This window comes from Phocoena phocoena, chromosome 5, assembly GCF_963924675.1.
Source record: "Phocoena phocoena chromosome 5, mPhoPho1.1, whole genome shotgun sequence".
Lineage (NCBI taxonomy): Eukaryota > Metazoa > Chordata > Mammalia > Artiodactyla > Phocoenidae > Phocoena > Phocoena phocoena.
The window spans coordinates 89,743,120-89,766,908 of NC_089223.1; positions in this window are offsets into that span (position 1 = coordinate 89,743,120).

Below are 23,789 nucleotides of genomic sequence, written 5' to 3' on the forward strand. Positions count from 1 at the left end.
ACCACCACCTGTGTAACCACCACCGCAATCAAGAAAGAAAGGCTTCCATCACCACAAAATGTTATGTAGTCTCCCCTCGCAGTCAGTCCCTGCCTTCCCGGGTGCTGGTGACCATGGATCTGATTTCTGTCAGTATAGATTAGTTTTACCTTGATTAGAATTTAATGGAAATGGAAACACAGAGTACAAACTCTTTTGTTCAATATAATTATTTTGAGATTTATCTACGCTGTTGAGTCTATCAGTAGTTCATTACAGGTTATTGCGTTGTAGTATTCCATTTCAGGCCCATCACGACAAAGACCGACACTGGCTACTTTCATATAGGTTCTCCTACAACTGGTATTTTCCCTGGTTCCACCACCCTTTTTGGTTTCCCTTAAGTCTTCTGCCATCTTTTTAAAGAGCCACTTTATGAAATTCTTGTCAATGATCCCTTGTGACTATGCCCTCTGTCTCCTGCTGGGCCTCTAATTGACCCACCATCACGTAGGAAACACAATATGAAAAGAGCGTATACAACGTTCATAGCAGCACTGTTTACAATAGCCAAGACATGGAAGCAACATTAAGTGTCCCTCAACAGGTGAATGGATAGAGACAACGTGGTACATATACACAAAGGAATATTAATCAGCCATAAAACGAATGAAATAATGTCATTTATAGCAACATGGATGGACCTAGAGATTATCATACAAAGTGAAGTCAGAGAAAGACAAATATCATGATATCACTTATATGTGGAATCCAAAAAAAAGTGATACAAATGAACTTATTTACAAATAAGAAACAGAGTCACAAACATAGAAAAAAATCTTATGGTTACCAAAGGGGAAGGCATGGGGAAGGGATAAATTAGCAGTTTGAGATGAACATATACACATTACTATATATAAAAGAGATAAACAAGGACCTACTATATAGCACAGGGAGCTATATTCAATATCTTGTAATAACCTATAATAGAAAAGAATCTGAAACATATATATATATATCTGAATCACTTTTTTGTACACCTGACACTAACACAATATTGTAAATCAACTATATTTCAATTTTTTTTAAAGTGAAAAGAATATATAAACTTTTGTTCTCTAAAGTTGTGAATGTTTCAATAGACATCATTTGATCATCCTTCATTGTGTCCCACTATGGCAAAGAAAAGTAGATATCAGCCTTTTTTAACTGCAAAGGGAAGAGAAATGTAGAGATATCCAGCTCCTTGCCTGTGGTAGGTCAAGAAATAGTAGGTAGAAAAGGGTGAGGGCAGAAGAGTATGAAGCCCTTGAATTTCTAAACCTTGTATCCCTTTAATTATTTAAAAATAGCCTATTTCTTCAGCTAATAGAGATATGGATGTCAAATAAATATTTGAAAAATGTGGGAAAATATAAAGAAGTAAAATTTTAAAAATTCATAATCCTACTTTCCTAAAATAAACATAGCTTATTTCTTTCCAGCCGTTTTTTTTCAGGTGTTCCATATGCAGCTGTTTTAAAGAAACAGGGTAGTTGGTTTTCTGCCTTTTTGCACCTAACTATATATTTCAGCATTTTCATTATCATTAAATATTATTTGTAGAGATTTTTTTTTAATGGCCATATAAATCTTATATTGTATAGCACATGGGTTCATCTTCTTCCCTATTGTGATCCTTGGCTTCTAGCAGGGAGCTACACTTTGCAGAAAGCAAACCAAGTTTCAATCCACTCATTGGCCACTGTGATGGTGTTCTCTGACATTTAGGGGCCAGCCTCAATCCTAAACAGAATTTAAAATCAAGGGACTTAAGAGCTGAGAGAAAGGTGCTTGACAGCTAGTGGAGGCATTTGGGGAATATTCCAAATGCTAGTGACATTTGGGGAATATTTCCAAATGACAGCTAGTGGAGGCATTTGGGGTCTAACAAGAAAACTGGTGGGGTTCTCAGTCTCCACTTCCAGATAACTTCGAAAGCCTGCCCTGCTGAGGTTCAGTTAAGGTGAGAATGATCAGGTAACTTCACAGGAAGACCATAATTCCTGCAATAACAAATGCCAAATTCTGCCATTTTAGCAGTTCTGAGTGACTGCCTTGTTATTTCTAAGGGTTTTAAGGGTAGTATTTGTCAGTGGTAGTCACACTGACTTTTCAAAGTAATTAACTTTGTATCCAAAAATAAACCTAATTGTTTAACCACTGATGTGTTAGGCACCAAGGGAGGGATGTACCACTTTCTTTGGAAATAAATCTGATTCCTTCAGCCTCTCGATTTCTTTCTCCGGGAACCATGTTATTGTCTTGTAAAATGGGCTACCTCTCCCATTATCTCCTAAGTAGTAGTTAGGCTGGGGAGAAAACAGTTATACTGATATATGAAGTTGGAGGCAGATGCCAAACTAAGTGATTAATTGAGTACCTTAAATGGGAGAAAATACTTTAAAGAATCAATAGAGGTGGTAATTCGGCTAATTGTTGGACAGTGTTCCTTTTTTAAGTGAGTGATTTTCCCAATTATTGTTTATCATGTTGACTTTTTGTTTTTTACCCTGAGTTTATCAGTTTTGACTTTACTAAACCTTCTATGATATTGGTTTCCAATGTGTCTTGGTCCCAAAGTTTTTATCTCCAACCTAATGACAGGTAGTTTTCCTGGATGTGCTGCTCTTACAGTGCAAAAACCAGGCTTGGTCTTTTACCAAAATGACTCCAGCAGGGACAAGTTTCTTCTAATGGCATCTAAAACAAAAACAAAAGTCCCTGTCTCACTAGAGTGGATGGACCAGGAAATAAATGTTGAAGCACATTACTTAAATTTACAGAGGTAACCAATAGACAAACTGAAGATTAATATCTTACTAATTAAAAACAGGGAAGAGAAATACAGAGGGAATGGATAATAAACCAATGTCTTACCTTTCTAAAGGTGTTGGAAAGGGGGTTTCAATAGATTTTGCTCAATATTGGTAGTTCAAGACTTTGGTCAACAATGGATACAAGGAGTGGACATAGGGAATGGAGTGACGGGACAAGAAGAGAGAATTTTCTCTCTTTTATTTAACCTTTCTATGTAATAACGTAAAATTAATAATAACATGACCACAAAGGTGTTAAGAGTTTGGAAAGAACAGTGAGATATGAAGGGAAGAGGAAACCTGGAATCCTAGAATGTGAGTGAAAGAAAGCAGGACCTTTTGGTCCTCACCCTCCACGTCCTCTGCCTGCCTTTTGTCTGTGGAAAAACTTTAGCCAAAGAATAAGTTTAATCAGAGAAGTGAGAAAATGCAGAAGCAAAACAAAGCAGTCAAACAGGACAAAATAATAATAGTTTAGTCAGTAAGCAAAGTCAAGGACATTTAGTTCCTTCTCAAGGGCTGTAGATAATATTCTGAGCCATATCCTATTAACTTGTGAACTAATAGATACTGAAACCCCCATCAAGTGGAAGAAGTTAACTACATGATCATCAGACTGTAGCTATGACCTAAGCTGCCACAATTCCGAGAACTGGCCTCAAGGAAATGGGAACAAACCGACCCTGGCACTGAAGATTAACTGTACTTACAACAACCAAGGTGACGCTGATCAGACCACAGCGTGACCAATTTCAAGATGGCTGTCAGAGCTGACTGTGCTGTTTCTGCATGTAGCCCCCTCCCTCCATCTGTAAAAGCTCTTGCCCACCGGTTGTCAGTGGGGGGGAGTGAGCCTTTGGACAGGATTCTGCCCTCATCCCACCCACTGTGGTCGGCATCCAATATAAAGCAAACTTTCCTTTCCACCAACTTGCCTCTTTAATGGCTTGGGCAGCAAGCAGCCGGACCCCACTTTCGGTTACATCAGGACTAAAAGAGACCCAGGAGAACAGTCTTTTCCCACTTACCTTCTTTACAAATGACAGACTGAGGGAAAGATGGTTGACTAACAGAGATTATTACAAACTTTGAGATGCAAAAATAACAAAGCAGAGTATAGTCTATTGATACGTGTGATATTTTCTTGGAATAATACTTGGAAAATTCTCCTTGCTAATCCCCACTCCCAAGCCTGCTCACTAATGCCTGAAATTCTTTTAAGACAGGACTAAGCCTTTCATTCCAAAATGAGGGATACCCTAGGGAGAAATTTACACATTAACTCGGGGTTCTGCCTGAGTGATTCTGACCTAATTTGAAACAAAGGTTTAATGTCTGCTATTAGAAGAGTACAAAACTCTGAATGCAGAGACAGAGGAAGCCCTATCAATATGAGCTCAAAAATGTATGACCAGCGGCATCGGATACAAATATTTTACATCATAACTGTTTCCTTCTGTCAGCTCTTTCTCCAGCCTCCTTCTTTCTTTCTGTGCAATGGCCCATGACGTTGGAGTTGTTTTTTATGGCGAAAATCAGCATTAGAACTGGAATTTCAAAGAGTTACTGTCAGAGTCTGGTTGGCATCTTTTGGCAGATCTCCCTGCTGGAGTGTTCACTGTCATATCAGGGTGGTAATGATAAAATGGAACCAACATATAAGCTGGTGGCTAACCTGGAACAGAGAAGAATTTTTCAAGGCCTTTCTCAGGGAAATTGGAGTTCACTGATTAAAAGGATTCACACAAACATCAAGGCACCACCACACCACCACCAGGTGTCTCCCTGCAAGTAATGTGGAGACATCATCACCATCATCATCAACACTGCACTTGGGTTGCCATGTGACCTAGAACTTATTTCACTTCTCTGAGATCAGCCCACTCATCTATAAAATGCAGATGCTGAACATGGCCCTGCCCACCTTGTAAAGAGACATAAATGTGGATAAATAAATGAGGCAAAGATGCGTAAGAAAGCCATGAGAAAGCACTAAGCAAATATGAAAATAATCGGAAATGACTCCAAGGTCATGAGCTGTTTGAGGTCGGAGATACCAAAGAGCATTGCATGGAGTGTTGCACATTGTAGATATTCAAATGTGTTTTATGCACATGTAACAGAGAAAACAGGGCAAAAATAGACAAGAATGTAAATGATAATATAACTGATTCTATAAGGTGGCATATGATTAGTAAGGGGTATGAACAGTCAGTGCTATAATTTTAGAGGATACTGAGCCCTCCAGAAGGATTCTGGAGTGAAATTATGGAAGAGAAACTTCAGCTGAGCTTTGAAGGACAGATCAGGTTTAGCTAGCTATTGAAGAAAAGATGACCAAAGGTAGGGGCAACATATAACTGGCAAATTAATCCAGTTCTTATAATACATCCAGATATGGTTACATATCACAAATTCATTTATTGGATTTGCTAACTGCTCTTGGGAATGAAATTGAAGTTGGAGGCAGGGACAGAGGTGAAGAATGGGTTGGACAGACAGTGTTCTGAACTAGATGGACAAGCACAGATGGGTTAGCACAATAGTGAGGGAGATGGCGTCAGGTGGAGCAGCTAGATAGTCGGGTGTGTGAGATTCTGAGTGTGAGACACTCTAAAAGGAAGCAAGGAGGGGACCAGTGAGCACAAGCTTCCACTTCTCACTATTTTGTCTTTGAAAGAAGGACCACTGTACATAGCTGTCTGGGAAGTGGCCATTGAAGTCAGTAGGAATTATGCAATGTGACCGCCCTCTCCCTGAAAGCCTAGTTAACTCTCCATTTTGGGCGTACAAACTCTGCTGTCTCCTCTTCAATATCTTCGGCTGGGATTTGCCCATCCCGGTCTCTGCTTCTAAACCATCCCATGGAGCCACTGCCCATCAAGTCAAAGGAATGTCTAGGCCTGGAGATTGCCTGAAGCTGCCTAGCATCAAGGTTCAAAGCTTCTTTGTGGGTTTATGTTTTATCACGGAAATTCAGAGACTCGGGTGAATTTTGTGTTACACTCTATAATGGACCTGTGCCTATGAGTGCAACAAAAAAAATAACATAAAATTAACATTTTAATAGTTAATCTGTATGCAACACTGACCATGAGCCAGGCTCTGATCTATGCCCTTTACTTTCATTGTCTATTTTAATCCTCACAGTATGAAACAGCATGATTATTATTGTCATCATCCTCCTTTTACAGGTGGAGAAACGAAGGCTTGGAAAGAATACTTACTTTACCCAAGCACACTCAGCCAATCAGTGCTGGAGACAAGATTGAAACCCAAGCTGGCTCACTCCAGAGCTCAGGTGGATCCTTCAAGGCCCAAGCAAAGTTTCTCCCCCTCCACGGATCTCTCCACATCCCATGTACTGAGCTCAGTGTCCTCTGAAATCACTGCATTTATCATCCATCCCCTTCTGTAATCATATACCCCTTATGGTATTAGGTATATTGTCGTTCACATTTTTATGTCAACCTGCCTACTCCAGGGCCTCTAGAACTCCCAATCCCAAGACCTCAAGTTTGAGAAGGACAGAGCTACATGACTAGGCCTGCCAGGGAAAGTCTTAACATTGTCTGAGCTAAGCAGTAAGCTTCAGCATGTGTCACAGCCTGAAGGCCTCCAATGTGGGGGAACAAGATAAAAGAGGGCAAAAGAAAGTGGTGGTGAGAGGAACAAAATAAAAAGATTTAAAAAATCTAATAGAGGGAAAGGAAGATGGGATAGAAAGAAAAATAAATACAAGTAGTGTATTAGCCTGGGTGTGTTAGAGTGAAAACAAGAATAAGAAAGGTGTCTGCTGCCATGCATATCCCATGGGTTACCAACTCACATGGGCTGGCCCAAGCTCAAGGCTAGTCATTAGAAAACAAGAGCTCTGACCCTTCATTCACTACTAATTAGTTAGAAAATCTTTAGCGATTCAACCAATTTCCAATCAACCTATCTCACTTAATCTCAGTCTCTTCTACTCCATTACCTCTCCTGACCACTGCATTAGACGACTGGAAGACCCAAATGGAATTACGCAATGTATGAAACGTTGTGTGAAAACATTTTTTGGGGAAAAAATGCATTCGGCAGAATATTCCATTGCACTTCTAGAAAGTAATGTACATCAGCCATGCTCCATGCTGAATGTTAGAGATCCAGAGATGGGCAAGACCTCATCTCCACCTTCAAAGGACCCACAAGCCAGGGATGGAGACAAGATGGATTAACAAGTGTATTACAAAACATTATGACAGGTGTAATAAGAAAACACATTCCAAGAGTAGGGAATGGTTAACTCTATCAGAGGATGGCAGGGAAAACATCATAGAAGAAAACACAGGCATCAGTATTTGTTTTACGGGAAAAAAAAAAAAAAGGAAGGTGATGAAAGAAAAGACAAGAAGTAAATAAAAACGTCCAGCTTTAAACCCACCTGATTCAGTATCAGAGTAACAATGTATTTATTAATGTCCGACTTCTTTCCTCTGCAATTTTAATCAAGTCCTAAAAGACACTTGTGAGATTAAATCACCACCCACAAGACCTTGATTTATCCAGGGAAAATGGACTATTTCAGCCTCCATTCCCTGAGCAGAACAGACAAGCCAATTTCGCCTTAAAAAAATCAACAGGTACGGGTATAACAAAGGTCGTATATTATGAGGCTGCAGATGGAAATTCAGCCCCAGCAGTTACATCGACACAGTTATTACTGTTATTACAGCTAACCCTCCTCATTCCACTGACATTATTAACCAAGACAAACCTGGCCCTGCAGCTTTATTTCATGGGGCAGATCACCTGTTAAACCAAGAACAATATCAGTCTTTTGTAGCACTTCCAAAACTGCTTCCCGCCTCTAAGAGATTTCCTGGGCTTTTTTCCCCTTACCCTCAAAATAGACACCATCTATCTTGTAAATGTTGTTTTATGGCCAGAATCTGTTTTGCATACCCCCGTATATCCCCATGATATTCAGTCAGGTAAAAGATGGGCAATTGTTGGGATCATTTGTGAAACTATTAACATGCTCTCTGGTAATATTATTTAGGTGCTTACCGAGTGAATCCACCCCTTAAAAAGCTCAAAATTTATCAGGGTATTTTTTTCTCCTCTAACCAAAAATGCACATTTCAGAATCCATGAGAGAAATTCACCCCGGAATTTGAGAGTGCTACGTTCATCTAGAGGAAGAAACCATGTCCCTGACAGTATAAATGATTTGACCAGAGCTACACAGCTATATGTGGCTGAACAGGGACTAAAACTGAGGTCATATAAAATGATTTTTGCCTATTTAATCTAGGAAAATTGGCTACTCTTTTTTTTTTTTTTTTTTTTTTTGCGGTACGCGGGCCTCTCACTGTTGTGGCCTCTCCCGTTGCGGAGCGCAGGCTCCGGACGCACAGGCTCAGCGGCCGTGGCTGACGGGTCCAGCCGCTCCGCGGCATGTGGGATCCTCCCGGACCGGGGCACGAACCCGTGTCCCCTGCATCGGCAGGCGGACTCTCAACCACTGCGCCACCAGGGAAGCCCTGGCTACTCTTTTGAAACAGGACCACAAATCCTTATTTGCTATGTGGGTGATAACTGAAATTCAAACCACCTTTATTTGGCTGGTAGGGTGGGCTAATTTTTGCATGGAAATATCCCTCATTTAATTATACTTTTTTCACCTTAATTAATATATTGAGTAAATCATTCTCACACTCCATGTCATGTGCCTCAGATTTGTTTCAATTTGAGCACGGTCCCTTCTTGTCAAAGGGGGAAAAAAATCCCCTCCAAGCATTGATGATTCTGGAACTGACAATATTGACTATTTTTGATGCAGCCCTAGGTGCCCTGTATAATTGTAAATAAAAACCCAGAGAGAAATAATTACAGTAGTCACTCAATAGTATCCTTGGTTTTCTTATGAATGGTATCCTCAAGAGGCAGAGTCCAGCAAGAAGTTTATGACAATGTGATCCTTAAGAAAGGGGAAATATCTTCTTGGTTTTGTGAAACTCCAAATGACCAAAGGTTTCCCAGGAGGTCTGCCATATGGCTTGGGCTTTTGCATGTCTTTTCTTGAATTTTCTTCTTGAATAAAACACACCAACATGTTGCTGTTGAACGACAACAAAATAGCAGGACTTGATGTTCCAGCCGCGTCAAGGTCGGAAGCCTGAACTGCGAGGACCTCTGCCTTGGCCTCCACTCTCCCTGCCACGCTGGCTGCCGGCAGACCAGTGGGATGAGTGAGGGCAGAGCCTGTCGCCTCGCTGGCTCCTCTGGTCTGTGTGCAGCCGGACTGATCCAGGGCCAGACCTGGCTCCCCAGCTCTCTGGCTTTTGGCAACCAGCCACCTGGAGTCTGTTCAAATGAACAAGCTGCCTTTTCTTCCTACATATTGGTTTCTCCTCCATTTGAAAACAAAACTCTTCCCCATCTGCTTGCTTCTGGGATCGCCATAATTGCATGGAGGATAATTGGCGGCAACTCAATCTGAGGAAAACCCCGTTGATTCAAAGCACAGTCTCCATAAACGTTTGTGTTTCATCGTTTTGCTAAATGGAGCCTGTGTCCCAGCCAGCTTTGCTAACGCAGGAGAAGAAATTAATGGGAGGCATATAAAGAGGAGGGAGAGCATTGAGCGATATCCTACCATGATCTCTTTGTTTCTAAGAATTCTCAACTGTCAGGGGATCCGTTGATTTGTCTGGAACATGCCCCGCCTCCAACCCCAATCCATAAAGCACCAAAGTAAATGACATCAGAACGGAGCCCTAAAAACAATGGCACTGCCAAGAATAGGGCTCTTTTCCTGACTCCACGTCCTAAACTGTGGCCCTGGATATAAGTACTGAGTCAGTCAACTTCCATTAAAAAAAAAAAAAAAAAGTCATTGCCTTAATACCTAACATTTGCTTTCTGAAGTAGTCCTTGATGCCGTGAAATAAGCCTCTCAAGTCTGTGCATAGTCCAAGCGGAGAGTACAAGAGAATAAACTTGTCATTCACGAACCTGGGTTTGAGTCCTGACACTCACCAGCTGTGTGACCTTGAGCATGTCCTTTAATCTCAGCCTCAGGGTCTCAACTCTGACATGGGGGTGAAGAATCATTTCAAACTCACTGGGTTGCTGTGAATGGGACCGTTCATGTAAGGATTACATCAGTCTCTGACGCATAGTAAGCTCTGTAACACTGGGCTATTACTGCTTATTACATTTGGTGTTCATTCAACAAACCTGTACTGAGCATTTCCTATCTATCAGGCACTCCTTTATGTTCTGGAAATACAACATAGAAAAAGATAGACAAGGGTTGGCAATCATGAATCTTAGAGACTTGGAAGGGAGGCAGGCAATAAAGCAAGGAAATAAATTAGTAAACAAGATTGTTTGAAATAGTAACAATTTCTATGATGAAAATAAAACCACCTAAATGTCCATTGACAGATAAATGGATAGAGAAAATGTGATGTACACACACACAATGGAATATTACTCAGCCATAAAAAAAAATGAAATAATGCCATTTGCAGCAATGGATGGATCTAGAGATTATCACAGTAAGTGAAATAGACCAGCCAAAGGCAAATATTATATGATATCACTTATACGTGGAATCTAAAAAAATTATACAATGAGCTTACATACAAAACAGAAATAGATCCATAGACACAGAAAACAAACCTATGTTTACCAAAGGGGAAAAGATGAGGGAGGAATAAATTAGGAGTTTGGGATGAATATATACACACTACTATATATAAAATAGATAACCAATGAGGACCTACTGTTATAGCACAGGGAACTATACTCAATCTTTTGTAATAACCTATAGGGAACAGAATCTGAAAAAGAGTATATATAACTGAATCACTTTGCTGTACACCTGAAACTAACACAACATTGTAAACCAGCTATACTTCAGAAAAAGAAAAGAAAACAAAGTAGAAGAGTAGAGAAAGACTAAGACAGGGAGACAGGGACTACTAGCTTACATAGAATATTTAGGAAAAGGCCTCCCTAAAAAGGAAATATCCGAATTGCAACTTGAATGCTTAGGCATAGGAAAGAGTTACGGTGAAGGTCAGTAGTGGGAATGACCTTGACATGTTCAAGGGGAAAAAGGTAGACCAGTGAGGCTGGAACATAGTGAACAAGGGATGAGAGACATGAGATGAAATCAGAGGATTTGGCAGGACCTTGTAGTTCAAGGAAAGTGTTCTTTTGTAAACTGTGGAAGGCTCTGGGAGGAACTGGTGTTTTGTGATTTTTCATGTTTCATGTTTCACTTGGCTGCTTTTTGTCATGTTTCATGTTTCACTTGGCTGCTTTGAGAACAGGTCATGGACAAGAACAGGAGCACACCAATAGGAGGCTGGTGCTGTGACCTTGTTGGGACATGATGGGTACTTGGACCAGGTGGAAGCAGCAAGATGGAGAGAGGTAGACAGCATTCAAGCCATATTCTAGAACAGCAATCTCTATCAACCTGGCACGTGCTTACTTTCCCTGATCTGATTAAACTCAGGTTCTGAATTTCAGTCATGAGATCACCTGTCCAGCAGCATTCACACAGACACAGAGAGGGTTGAAAAGAGGTATATTCAAGGGACTTCTTTTTACTATGCCAAGTAGGCACCATAGGGTAGAAGAAAATACCCTGGGCTTTTAGTCAAAAGAACCAAGAATGAGTGAGCTGGACTCCACCACCTACCAGCTGTGTCACTTTGATCAAGACAGTCAGCGTCCAGCCTCAGCTGTTACATCATCTGTAATATGAGAGGGTCAAACCAAACTCATGGAATTGTGGATGATAATGTATGTGGAAACTGTTCTGTGAACTTTAATGTGGTATTAAAATATAAGAAAGTATTTCCAAACAGAAAGCTGGAACAGATGGTTTCTGCTTTTCTTGATGTTCGGTGCCCAAGTGTAGGGCCAACTGGGCCCCCATCTTGTTTGAGTTTCTATATGTGTTTCCTACGCCTGCAGTAACAAATTAACACAAACTGGGTGGCTAAAGATAAGAGAAATTTATTCTCTCACAGTTCCAGAAGCTAGAAGTCCAAAAACAAGGTGCTAGCAGTGCCATGCTCTCTCAAAAGACTCTAGGGAAGGGTCCTTCCTTGCCTCTTTAAACTTCTGGTAGCTCAGGCGTTCTACACTGGTAGAACACCAACTAATGCTGGTAGCTTGGAGCAACATTACTCCAATCTTTGCCTCCATCTTCACATGGCCCTCTCTCCTCGATGTCTGTGTATCTCCGTCTTCACAAGGTGTCCTCCTTGTGTTTCTGTTTTCTCTTCTTATAAGGACACAGTCAGATTAGGGCCCACCTTAACCGAGTATGACCTCATCTTTTTTTTTTAACATCTTTATTGGGGTATAATTGCTTTACAATGGTGTGTTAGTTTCTGCTTTATAACAAAGTGAATCAGTTATACATATACATATGTTCCCATATGTCTTCCCTCTTGCGTCTCCCTCCCTCCCACTCTCCCTATCCCACCCCTCCAGGCTGTCACAAAGCACCGGGCTAATATCCCTGTGCCATGCGGTTGCTTCCCATTAGCTATCTACCTTACTACGTTTGTTAGTGTGTATATGTCCATGACTCTCTCTCGCCCTGTTGCCCTGTCAAAGCTCACCCTTCCCCCTCCCCATATCTTCAAGTCCGTTCTCCAGTAGGTCTGCATCTTTATTACTGTCTTACCCCTAGGTTCTTCATGACATTTTTTTTTCTTAAATTCCATATATATGTGTTAGCATACGGTATTTGTCTTTTTCTTTCTGACTTACTTCACTCTGTATGACAGACTCTAGGTCTATCCACCTCATTACAAATAGCTCAATTTTGTTTCTTTTTAAGGCTGAGTAATATTCCATTGTATATATGTGCCACATCTTCTTTATCCATTCATCTGATGATGAGCACTTAGGTTGCTTCCATCTCCGGGCTATTGTAAATAGAGCTGCAATGAACATTTTGGTACATGACTCTTTTTGAATTTTGGTTTTCTCAGGGTATATGCCCAGTAGTGGGATTGCTGGGTCATATGGTAATTCTATTTGTAGTTTTTTAAGGAACCTCCATACTGTTCTCCATAGTGGCTGAACCAATTCACATTCCCACCAGCAGTGCAAGAGTGTTCCCTTTTCTCCACACCCTCTCCAGCATTTATTGTTTCTAGATTTTTTGATGATGGCCATTCTGACTGGTGTGAGATGATATCTCATTGTAGTTTTGATTTGCATTTCTCTAATGATTAATGATGTTGAGCATTCTTTCATGTGTTTGTTGGCATTCTGTATATCTTCTTTGGAGAAATGTCTATTTAGGTCTTCTGCCCGTTTTTGGATTGGGTTGTTTGTTTTTTTGTTATTGAGCTGCATGAGCTGCTTGTAAATTTTGGAGATTAATCTTTTGTCAGTTGCAATTATTTTCTCCCATTCTGAGGGTTGTCTTTTGGTCTTGTTTATGGTTTCCTTTGCTGTGCAAAAGCTTTAAAGTTTCATTAGGTCCCATTTGTTTATTTTTGTTTTTATTTCCATTTCTCTAGGAGGTGGGTCAGAAAGGATCTTGCTGTGATTTATGTCATAGAGTGTTCTTCCTATGTTTTCCTCTAAGAGTTTGATAGTTTCTGGCCTTACATTTAGGTCTTTAATCCATTTTGAGCTTATTTTTGTGTATGGTGTTAGGGAGTGATCTAATCTCATACTTTTACATGTACCTGTCCAGTTTTCCCAGCACCATTTATTGAAGAGGCTGTCCTTTCTCCACTGTACTTTCCTGCCACCTTTATCAAAGATAAGGTGTCCATATGTGTGTGGGTTTATCTCTGGGCTTTCTATCCTGTTCCATTGATCTATCTTTCTGTTTTTGTGCCAGTACCATACTGGTATGACTTCATCTTAACTTGATTACTTCTGCAAAGACCCTATTTTCAAAGAGTACCAGGTACCAGGGAGTAGGACTTCAACCTATCACTCAAAGGGACACAGAAAAGGAAATATGCAGATTTGGACTATCTTGGTATCTTGCTAAACAAGAGAGCAATGCCCAGTTTTGAGTTGCGGGAGATAGCTTGGCAAGAAGGCAAAATCAAGAATCCAGGGTATAGGGCCATCGGTAGATGGGATAAATGGGATAAGTTTGATGTTAAGGTTAAAAATTAAGCTGGAGCCATCTGGTGGCCCTAAGGAGGGTTGTCAAGTTGGAAGAAAGGAAAAGAGGGACCAGAGAACAAGCCAGCATTGTTATGAGGAAAGGAAGAGTTGAACTGGTACAACTGGGGTCTGGGGGCAGTTGCCACACACAATGGACACTGCCAAGGCATTCCATTTGTCAGGCAAAGCGTATGTTACCCAATAAGAAGCAAAACGATTCAAGGAAAGCAGGTTTCAAGTTCTGCAGTTCATTAATTGAGCACAGGTGGAAGCCCTAAAGAAATTAGACTGTAAGTTACTCTGAATTGTATGTGTGTTAGATGGTGGCTCAGTCTGGCAGGTAGCCCTGTTCCTAGGCAGACAAAATGGAGAATTAAAAAAAAAAATTTGTCCTTTGTTGGTTTCCTTTTTGGTTTTTGTTTTACTAAAACTTCAGTTTAAACCTTTCATGAATATATGCTTAATTTCACTAAACAGAGATAGTAAGCAATAACCCCAACGTATTAACATTTTCCCTTTCTCAGCTGGGGGAGGGCCTCTAATCCTGGAATTAACTAGGTACATTAAAAAAATATTCCGATGGAGCTTCATGTAATGTCTTCTGAAAGAAATTAATTCAAGGAATGTCAAAGTTTATGTAGAAAAGAAAGAACTGGAATATTCTCTTTCCACAAGAAATCATAGTGGCTTTCAGGGATCAAACAGTAGGCAAATCATTATCCTAGTGCTCCTGAAATGAAGCGTGCACTTTGAATCCATAAAGTGGGACTGACAATGTTTCTTTCACGGCATCAAGTACTGCCATGTGAATTTCACTATATATAATTTCACCCACATATGTCATATCAAACCACATTAGCAGACATTTAGAAGCACCAACACTACCAACCTCTGAGATTCAATAAGCTAGTGTCGTTGTATGGCACTGTTATATATAACATAAATAAATATATGTGTTATATATTTACTCACCTATCTCCCACCGTAGACTGAAAGCCCCCTAAAAGTAGGGGCTGTCTTTCATTTCCATACCCCTGGGCCACTGTTTAATCAAAACACAAAGAATGAATTTACCTGGCATACAAATATCTCACATCCCCCTAACTCTAGGAGAGAAAGCTCTCTCGGGGAAGATAACATCCAAATTGCGGTTTGAAGGAAGAATAAAAGGACATTCTAAGCAGAGAAAATGAAATGAGCAAAGGCATGGAAGGAGGAAATCATGATGTGATGATTAGAAGAATGTAAATTTGATGTTAAGACCCAAAAATTAGCTGGAGACATAGAGTGGCCCCATGCAAGTGATCCCAGACTGTCTTCCAGGCTTCAGTATCAGTTGGGGTTCCATCTACAAACAGAAAACACCCCAGGTGTTTTAGTCGGGGAGGGATTTAACATAGGAAATTAGGAGTTTATAGGATTTTTGGAGCTGCTGGACTGTACCTCCAGGAACATCTGCTGATCTATATAGAATTAGCCACCAGGAAAGCTTGTATATCTGAGGCCCCTGAAGCTATGCCAGAATCAGGAAGCTGGAACTGCCTCTCACGCTTGACTGTGATTTCCTCCAAATGCCCAGGAAGCTGATGGTGGTCAGTGGAAAGTTTCTGCAGAAACACCCACCTATCCAGGCCCTTGTCCAAGAAGGGCAGGAAGATAGCACCTTCCAAATATTGCACAAAATCACTCATTGGTAGCACCTAATTCAAACCCAGAGCCCTATCCATAAAGAATTCTCAGAAATGTAGTTTTCAGCTTTTTAACCTCTTCAACTAGAAGGAAGCTGGTGGTTTGAGTGATGGAAACCACAGTATTCAGAAAATCTATTACAGGATTAAAGCGCTGATGATAAAAATGATGGTTTGAGAAATTTTTCCAGGATGAATTAAACAGAGTCTGAAAGCAGAGAAACCAACATAAACAAATGAAAAGACTTATTTTACAATGTGAACTAAATATTAATCAGAGATTTTATTGATGACAAAAATCTTTTTTAAAAGAATATCTTTCCTGCTTTGGAGTGTGTGTGTGTGTGTGTTTTAAGGAAATTGTTTTATGACTGATAAGGGCATTTATCAGTAGGGAACAATGAAATGCTGATAAGGAAAAAGCGTCCCTCAGCTCAGAGGGACTGCCTACTGTTGTCATCTTACACTGTAGCTCACTGGATCCTGGAGCCATCCACGGGATTTCTTGAATTCATCTGGCACTTCAAATATCAGCTGCAGTTTTAGGTCAAGCGTTGGCTTAAATTTCTATGGGGTTTGTTCAATGTGGTGTCTCGGGTTTGGGTATTGGCGAACTGTCATTGTAATTGTGCATCTAATTTGATGTGACTTCAGTATGTACCTTTCACTAAAATCTCCTGAGCAGCTTTTAGAATCCCTGATTGGTTTAGGAAAAGAAAAATGTTTCTCCATTAAAAGAAAGAAATAAAAATGGCCACATTAGTCACGAGGCTTTCAAGATCTGTAGTTGTGAAAGAACAAAGTTTCCATCACCTCACAGCTACTTTCCAAGTAAGCTCCTCTCCAATGCACCATCGGGCAGTGGGGACACTTGTATTCAGCCTGGACTGAATCCCAAAGCTGCTCCGTACCAGCTAGTTATTTAACTACTCCAAACCTCAGTTTCATCTTCTGTAAAATGAACATGACACTTATTTTATAAGATGGCTGAGGGGATTAATACGATATATAATTTCTGGCATATAGTACATAGTTTATACTATATATAGTTTCAGTAAATGTTAATGCATGCCTTCTCTCTCTCTCTCCTTTTCTACTTAACTATACGCTTAAAGAGCATACTGTGTGTCCCCCTGTTCCTAGTACCTACATATATACGTGGCATATAGTAGGTTCTTGATAACTGGTTTTTGGATTAGTTAACGTTAGAATGGACAGGTGGGTTGTTCACAGCAGCCGCTTATACCATGAGCCACTGTTGGTTGATTGTCCGGGCTGTACCTATATCTCTGTAATGCTGGGTAGTGAGCTTATAATGCAGGTTCCAGCCCATGCTAAGCACAGAAGTAACAGTCAAATTTACTCCTGACTAGAACTGAACAGGACCCTCCCCTTACTGCCTCAGGAGGTCTGACTTGCATTTGAGGCCCCAGGAGTAATTGTCCTTTCCAACGGGCTTATTTCACAGTCGATTATGCTGTGGCAGCCCCAGACATCCCATTTTAAACATGTATAACATGTCCTTGAAAAACCCAATTGCTTCAACAAGAAGCAGTCACTCAAAATATTAAATATCACTCCATCTTCAAAGCAACTTATCGTATCATCCAGCCTCTCCTCTGGCAAGATCTCCTACTATCAAAAAATAAAAGAAAAAGAAAAAATACTAGGCTTGGAGATGCAATCAGACAATTGCCGAGCCATGGTAGCCATAGTGCTGGACATCATCAAAGAAACGTCACCTGGTGAAAGGCTCAGATATAGCCATTTGGCCACGAATATCCAAACTAGTACTTTGTGCCAAATAAACACAAGGCTCCGATTCGCCACAACATGAAAGAACTTAGATGTGCAGCTCCCATGGTCCTGGTGGGAGTCCCATGACTTACTCTCACCTCCCGGAACCTCCAAGGGGTTATTTCCCTTGGCTGCCTAAGCCACTGCTTGTATCATTGGTGACTGCAGAAAGTAGTGCCAAGTCCACTCCGCTGCTTCCATGTCACTGTGAACCACAGAGACAGGGTGCTTTGGATAACTCCTAAGGAGCAGGCTGCTAGATGAGGTTTTATCTCCTCCATGAGAAGTGAAATTATGCGAGCCTTTGATCTTACTTTATTTTCCTTCTCTGAAGTGAACATTTTTGCTTGTGGAAAGTGCCAGACTAACAGGCCAGGAAAATGAAGGACTATACTTGCCAATGAGAAAGGTCAAAGAAGAGGAACAACCTTGCTGTCAATGGTCAATTTTGCCTGCTCCCCACCCACCCTTGTCTAGGGAGTTTAGGAGAAAACAGTCCAAAAAATCAGATGGTGTCTTGTCCCTGTTTCAGTCTAATTTGAAAGCTTGGCCAACTTCCTTGCTCCCCCTCAATTTTCCTGTCTGTTGAGTGGGCAGAGTCACTCAGATTTTTATTCCTCGGAGAGATACTTGAAAACAAAGGTGCTTTCAGGCTTGAAGTACTTCCGAGTTTACCAGAGCACAAGCAGGACAGTAACTCAGTCAATGAGAACCGCGTTTGCTTCTGGGCTAGGAGGAGCGTACACAAGGGAAACCATTCATCTGCTGTGTTCATCTGCTGTGTTCCCCAGACTGTGGTTAGCTCTACATGGAGTAGACAGAGACATAGGAATGGAATCCTGTCCTCAATCAAGGATTGTCTCTGCAGTTTCTTGATTTTTCTGAAAATGGAAATATAGATCTAACCAAAAAAATAAAATGTAGCCAATGATTTATTGAGAAGGAAAAAAGTTAAACCAGAACTGACTTAGCATAACTTAAAAACTGTGAAGTATTGTGGAGGTAGCAGTTGCACCAAATAACTACCACCCATAGGGATGGGAAAACTAAGGGAACAGATTAGCATCATTAAAACAGAACAAAGACCCAATAAGGCTGAAACTCAACTCAGACTTTCGAAGAGGGAGTGCTGTGCGGCTAGAGCTGGTGTCTCTGAGGGTACATGATGGGATTGGTCCTACAAGGGTTTGAAAATTTTCAACATGCTTTCAGCTGCTGGGGTGAAGAAGCATCCCCTGAGTGATACGGACAGGAACCGGAAGGTGAATAAAGCAAGCAGGAAAAAACAGGAAGTAGCAGGTCCCTTCACCCCTCCAGCCTTGCTCACAGTCTCCCTCTAGTGTCTCCTTTTGGCAAAACAACAGAGAGGAGAGAGCAAAGCAGAAATGTGGTTGCAGAGCCCCAGTGCCAGCGTGACAAAGAGGAAAAGAGAAGGGTCAGTTTGGAGTGGGGAGACAATTCCTTAATAACTGGCCCTCGGAAATAACCAAGGAGAGAAAGAGATATGTACCATTTGGGGGGCGGTGCTATAAAGACAGAGGGTAGAGAATAAGACTCAGGAGAAGCAAAAAAGTGGAACAAGAGGTAATTGGTAAAAAATGTAAGCCTTTGGATTTCACAAGCAAAATCTGAAGAGAGAGTAAACATAACACAGAATGTAGGATTAGGGTGAGGCCATTGGGGCGGGGACAGGTGGCAGTGAGACAGATCTTAACATCAGAGGCATGAACTTTGATTTAAATACAAGTTCCATCAATTATTCAATGTAGGACACTGGGCAACTTGCTCAAACTCTTTGAGTTTCTTTGTCTACACCTGCAAAGTGCGGATGATAACACTATCTATGTCATAAGGTTATTGTGAAGGGTGAATGAGATAATTTTGCAAAAGAGCTTAATGGAGTGAATGGCATAAACCAAGGTCTCATTGTTTTGTTTTGTTAACATATTTCGAATCTATTTACATTTGTTATTCTCTTTAGTGATGCTATGGAAGAAACTGTTATTTGTGTCCCAATATCCACTTTTCTTTCAGTATGATAATTTTTAGCTGGGCACAGGGCTATGCAGAGTATTGAGTTCATCTCTCATGTGTCTTATATCTGTACCCAGTAGACTAAGTTCTGACAAATAGGATAATAAGTCAAGTGACGGAGCAATTTCCAGCTAGTGCCTTTAAAAGAACAGGGCACCCTCTCCTCTTCCCTTTCTCCCTTCTCCTGGCTGGAATGTAGATGTCACGGGGAGCCATCTTCAACTTTATGGATGAAGGCAGCACCTTCGGGATGGCAGAGCAACAACATAAAAGGAACCCACGTGACAACATAACGCAGCCGTCACAGCAGGTGAGACTTTGTGTAAGAGAGAAATAAACTTCCATTGGGTTAAAGTCACTGTAATTTGGAGTGAAATAGACCTGGTCCCTGTCTTCATGGGGCTTGCATTCTAAAAGGAAAGTGTAGCTGTTATAAAGTTGTATCAGAGAAGATACTTTTAGTTTCAGCAAACAAAATAACCAGAAACTAAAATGTTGTGAAATAAAGGTTTGTTTCTCTCACATAAAAAAGAATTCGAGTGGTTCTGGAGTTCATTCAGTAGCTCAGCAATAACAGGACTCTGTGTCATCTTCTCTGTGGTGCTCTTGCACCTGTCCTCATGGTGTAAAGATAGCGGCCACACCACCAACATCATATCCTCACACACAAAAATATGTAAAGCAAGAAAAATGGGGAAAGATGTACTCCCTGTTTGTCTTTCTCTTTCATCAGGAGGGAAAGTCTTCGACAAGTGTCCTTATCAGGTTTGGTCTCAGGTCCCATTGGTCAGGATTGGGACACATGCCAATGCCCTAGCAGCAAGGGAGGCCAGGCAAGCAAGGAACTGATACTTTAGGCTTTATAAGCTTTGGAAGGTGGGCTCCGCAGGAAAGGAAGAAGTAGGGTAGCAGTACTGTTAGGCATCAATCTTTATAGGAATGCTTCTTTGCTTTCTGTAATTTTCACATGGGCAGGTTACTGCTGAAATTCTTCTCCAAATGTGCTTATTTATACCCTACCTTCTTGCTGAGTTGTCCCCTTGTATTGTAGAGGAAATAGAGTAGGGTTAATTACTTTAAAAAAAATTTCTGTAACTATTTTTTCATTCAATTCTACCATGTATCAGGCTCTGCATTGAATGCTTGATACACATTATATCATTTAATAAAGCATGCTTTCTGAAAATTGCTGGTCATCTGCGTGTTACCTTCCAAAGCACTGCATTTGAGTATGAATAAAAATAAAGCTGGATGAAATAAGGCACTGTGAATCAATTTTCAATATGCTCAAGAATCAACATTGCAGAAAACAGACATCTTATTACCTTGGCCAAACTACATAAAGTGTTGGCTTAGCTTTTAGCTATGGCTTCAAATCAATTCTGATAATGGTGACAGAAAACACAGTGAAAAACTAAAACATATCTGGAATTTTCCTGTCAAACATACCAACCACTCCTTGGGAAATGAGACATTGGTCAAGAATTTAGATTGACTTACCAGGGCCATTCTGGGACTTATCAAAAAGTCTCAAAGTTCTTCTAATTTGCTTAAATATTTGCTGCAGTTTTGCACTCTGCCAGTTACTTGCAATGCATAAATTGCTACACATTCTCCTGCAGATTGTGAGCTTGCCTTTAAATCTGCTGAGTTTAAGGAATTAATGCTTGGAGACTTTATTAAAACTGTCACTCTTACATCCCATCACCCTCAAACAAATGGTCAGATTGCAGATATGGTAGAAGCTACTATACATGTGATGAAGAAACTTGTAGAAAGAATTGTCCAATGAGACTAGACAGATTCCTCATCACGGAGCATGGCTCGAGGGTGGAGCCAGGTCTGTGGTTTAGCCAGCTGTGCAGAATCTCATGCCTTGGCTACATCTAGACTTCTATATGTATAGGCTCAACACAAACATAGCCTAGAATCATTGGTTCTCAAACCCATGTAGTCATAATAATCACATTAAGGGGCATATTAAAAATATATATTCTTGTATCTTATCCCAAACTGTGTATTGTGTAGATCTGGGCTAAAGTCAATGAATCTGCATATTTGACATGAGTCCCAGGTGGTTCCTATGCAGGTAGACTAGACCACAGACCATAATTTGAGAAACATGATCTAGATGCTCCTTGGTTGGCATCTACTATTCCAAAGTTGAGTTATACAATTTTAGTCTTTGTAAATAATTATGAAGTTGGCCTAAAGTGGATTCCTTTAAAACTGAAATCACGTAGGCCAATGATTAGACATCAGAAAAATCAACATGGCATTACCATGTGGACCAGCATGAGGTTTGTATATGTGTGTACACACACACACACACACACACACACACACACACACACACACACACACACACCAGTCCAGTGACTGACAGAATCAGAGCTATTAAAGCATCCGATCTCCATCACTTAGCAAATAAACTATCAAATCTATAAGAAATAGAATGTAAAGAACATGATAATTATTTTAAGACTACCACAAACTGCTATAATCAAGTCATCTGATAGTTTTATATCTATTGGTACAACAAAGATCAACTTGAGGTGTCCTCTTCCAGGATAAACACTTATATTAATGTTAGGGAATAAGAGTAAAGATTTGATAGCCAAGAACTTAAGACACCTCAAATCTTACCCTAACAAATATCCTTATCTCCCCATAAGGTTCCCAAGAGACATCTATGCAAAATACAGAAGCAGGACATTTAGAATAAAAGAACCACTAAGAGCCTCCTACCATTTTACTCTGTTACGTGGCAGAATTGGAGCAAGTTTGTTTTTGTCTAGAGACCTAAGAAGGGCCTAAGATTCCCTCCCTCTTCCTGCAAATCTAACTTCTGAGGCAATTATACAAAGTCAAATCTGTGTGGAGGGGAATGGAAGACAGGCGCCAGGATACAGAGAAGAGAGAAAGAGTCAGTGAATGAGGAGTAAATACAGAGGGTGGGCACTGGCCTGAGTCACCTACCACATCATACGCTGAGAGAGACTGAAAAATAATTAACCATGGTTCTCTAGAATGGCAGGCTCTGCCTAGATCTGCTTATTATAATGAAGAGATATCGCAAGGGAGAAGGAACTAAGCCATTCCCACCTGTAAGAACTGGAAGCCTGCCTGTAACAATAGTATGGCCCTAAGGAACGCTTTCACTTGACCAATCATATTAAAAACTGCTTCCTCGCAGCCAGAACAGAGGGATAGGGCAGGGGCAGCGGAAGGGGAGACCAAGTTCATTCCGGCTGTGATTCACTCCATAATTGGTTCTGATGTCAAAATGGAATTGTCAATCTGTTTCTTCACTCCTGCCCACATTTCTAAATCTTAACCAACTTTCAGGATTCAGTTCAAACACGTTCTTCTGCCTGACACCTAGGCAGGCAATTCTTCCCCTGCGATCACATGGCTCACAGCCATACCATCCAATATTTGCCCGCTCACCTACTGACAGATCGTGAATGACTACACTTATGAGAAAGTAAGCTAACCCTTGTATGAATTCATAGAATAATCAGGAGAGATCTCAGAAATGCAATCATGCCTCATCTCAACTGGATTCTCTATTCCTCAAACACAGAACTTCTGTTTCAAATATTTTTGTAATCTTTGTACCACCTGTAATGTATAATCCAGAAATCCCCTCATTTACAAACAGTCAATTTACAAATTTTCATAGTAGCAAAGATTTTCACTCAGGCAAAAGTGAAGCAATCTGCTGGCCATCAATAGATGGTTGGACACGGTCCCCTGAGATGTGGGGATCAAGTCTTTCATTAATTAATGGCATGTCTGAAGCAGTTATCATGTTATCAACTTATTTTTGATAAAAAATGAAAATGCAAGCATATTTGGAGAAAATGTTTAAGAGGGTTTTAAAAATCAGAGCTGTCAAATAATCACAGTTCTTCTACAAAACTTGACAGAAATATGCTGAGAGATTGCTTGTCGGGTATCCTGGGAGTTCTGAACAAATAAGCTAATGAACAGCCTTTTGAATTTTGACTTGATCATAAGTTAAAGATGATTTTGGACTGGCATGTAGTAAGTGCTCAGTAAATTTATATCTGATTTTAATTTCTTTGACTTCAGAACTAAATTTTAACCTTCTCAAAGGCAAGAGCCTTATCAGCTGCTTCTTTTGAATTCCCCACAAAAGAGGAAGCACAGTGCTGAACAGCATTGCCCACCATAGAAAGAGAACAAATTTTTAAAAATCATCATCCAGATAAGTCCATAGTACATACTTGTGTGTGAGATTCTACATGCTAAC